This window comes from Otolemur garnettii, unplaced genomic scaffold (genome assembly GCF_000181295.1).
Source record: "Otolemur garnettii isolate 467f Iridium unplaced genomic scaffold, OtoGar3 scaffold00289, whole genome shotgun sequence".
Classification (NCBI taxonomy): domain Eukaryota; kingdom Metazoa; phylum Chordata; class Mammalia; order Primates; family Galagidae; genus Otolemur; species Otolemur garnettii.
In genome coordinates, this window is record NW_003852684.1 from 742175 (window position 1) to 745147 (window position 2973).

A 2973-nucleotide genomic window follows, 5' to 3' on the forward strand; every position below is an offset into this window, starting at 1 on the left:
TAATGGCAATTAATGACACCATAGGGCATGGGGGAAAGATAGAGCAAACAGAAAGAGATGGAGGGAAGGGGTGAGGAAAAGGAAAAGAAAAAAAAGAAAAGAAAATAGTGACTAATTCTCACATAAATTGAATTTAATTTTGACCAAAGTACATTATTTGAACATTAATTTTTAATTCAACTTGTTGTGAAACATGTTTGTAATTTCCCTTTATAATAATATTTTTTTTCTAATTTTAATATCAAGTATATCCAGATGAAGTAGAATGATTCTGACATATTTCTTTTTTTTCTATTGCCTATAAGATTTGGCATGATCTGTTTTTGAAATTATCTATTTTTATTTATAAATATTAGCTGTCTATTTTTTGAGACTTTGGAAAAAAAAAAAGATGAAGTTAACTGATGACTCCATCCTGAACCTCAGAGTCAAAGAATTCTATGATAGACATATTCTTGTCTGACAATGTGAATGTTACTTTTTTGCATTATTATTATTATTGCTCAATATTTTGTTGCAGCAATCATCTGATTTCTTTTCTGAATGTATTTATCTTCATTGTTCTTTACGAGGTTTTTGTTTCTAGTCCTTATCTTAAAAATTGTTATTGTTATTAAATTTTAAGCCTTTTTAATTTTGTGAAGGCAAAAAGTGGAAACCAAATAAACACATGTATATTTAAAAAACATATTTACTATACCTAGTAGCATTTACCCATATTGAAAATATTCTAAGAGTGTAAAAAATGTGCTGTATAGTACAAATGTGGAAAACCAGTGAAGGGGTATCACAAGTATATTTATTGGCTTCAAGATTAAGGTTTGATACAGCAATATATTTGAATAAAATATATTCAAAAATCTCAAGAAAGAATATTAAGCCAAAAGAAGTAGAAGGTATGAGGTGAAATAAACTCAACTCCAAAAGCCAATTCTTATACATATCTTATATAACAGATAATTTTATACATATCAATTACAAAACAAAGAGACAAACTGCTAATATTAGTTCACTAATATTGTATGAAAAATAGGTTTAGAAGAGATTTCAATATTACAGGAAAACCCTAGAACTAAGTTGTCACATTTCCTAAGGATAAACAAATGGCGAAAAAAAGGTTACTTCTCAAAGAAGAATTTCAGGTAATAATTTGAGAAAAATGAGATTCTGTTATAAAAGCCATAATGAAAAATATAGAATAGTCATGACTAAATTGTAATTATCAAGACCGCAAAATAGAAAGATACACAAATGTTACATATCCCTAAATGGAAATGTGAAGCATCAGCTCCAGAAAGGTTTTGCCAAAGAACAACCACATAGTTTTAAAACATACTAATCTGATCAACCTTCTCCTTCCAGCTATATTCTCTCAAAGCTCTCCCTCTTTTGCTGTCATGACATAAAGGTGAACCATTCCTATACCATGTTGTTAAGGCAATGAAAAATAAATTATTTTGAACAATTGCATGTGTGATGAAAAGTGGATTCTTTTTTTTCATCTCACTTGAAAATCTCAAGTGTTTGGCAGGAAGGTTGGATAAAGGTGAAGTGTCAAAACACAGTCCAAACCAAAATATTCATCAGAAGAAGCTAATGGTGTCTGGTGATCCAGCGCTGGTATTATCCACCACAGCTTCCTGAAACTTGATCAACCTATAACAATTGGTGTCTACTATAATCAATCAGATGACATGATGAAGATTCTTGCTATTAAGCACCTGAGAGTGGTAAATGGGGACAAGCTAATCCTCTTGTAAAAGAAGGCTGTTTCTGTCTCACAAGTGATACTGCTCAAAGTAAAGGAGCTGGACATGGAAACTATCATCTGCCATATTCACCAGACATTGCATCAACTCACTACCACATCTTCCAGGCTTTGAAGCACTCTTGCGAGCAAAATACAATTCTCAACAAGCTGTGGAAAAAGTCTTTCAGATTTGATTGCCACTCACTCTCCAGGCTTCTTCATTGCTGACATACTTGTGCTAGCATTAAGATGGCAAAACTTGTTACTCTAGAGAAATTTTTAGGTTAATTTTGCTGTTTCTTGTGTGAGATATAGTAATCTAAACTCTTTATTTGAAGTCAGACATTGCTGATTTAGTGGTTTAATATTGTAACTTTAATTTTAGATACCTTAGTGAATGACATGACATTCTAGTAAAATATACATATATTACTAAATATACACATTACATATCCTACTTAGTAAAGTATCTCAAGAATGGAAGAAAGAGTATCCAATGTATTCAGTACTATTATGAAACCAATTTACAATTACTCACACTTTCATATGAAAGATAAGTCACAACTATAACCCAAGATGAAGGAGAGAATAGGAGGGGCATGGGAGGGGAGGGAGGAGGTTTAATGAAGGGAAGGCAAATGGTGGGACTACACCTATGGTGCATATTGCAAAGGTACATATCTAATCTATTAAGTATAGTTTATAAATGTCTTAACACAATAATTAAGTAAATGAAGTGAAGGATATTTTAACTATTTCGATGTGTGTATTCCAAATTGTGTATAAAATCAGCACATTGTACACCATCAATGCATTAATGTATACATGATCTATGTGTTTATGACTTAATAAAAGATAAAAACTTTATAAAACAGACTTGACTCAAGCTTTCTCAGCTGTTAAACAATGACCTTCAAAATATATTAAAATACTAATTATCGCAAAGTAAATTAAGGGTATGAAAAAGGTAAAGAGATAATATTTATTTCCTTTCTAACTGTTGCAAAAGCCATCCATTCTTCCCTTTTTCAAACTAAATAGCATTCCATGGTGTGTGTGTGTGTATCACATTTAAGATTTTATAATTTTTATAGGCAATATCACATAAATTCTCACAAAACCATTCCCCTTACTCCCTTCCTTGTAGAAAATAAATGTTTCTACATAATCAAATGCAAGTTGCATAAGAATCTAGGTCTGGTTAGTGAAGAGAAAGAATAGAT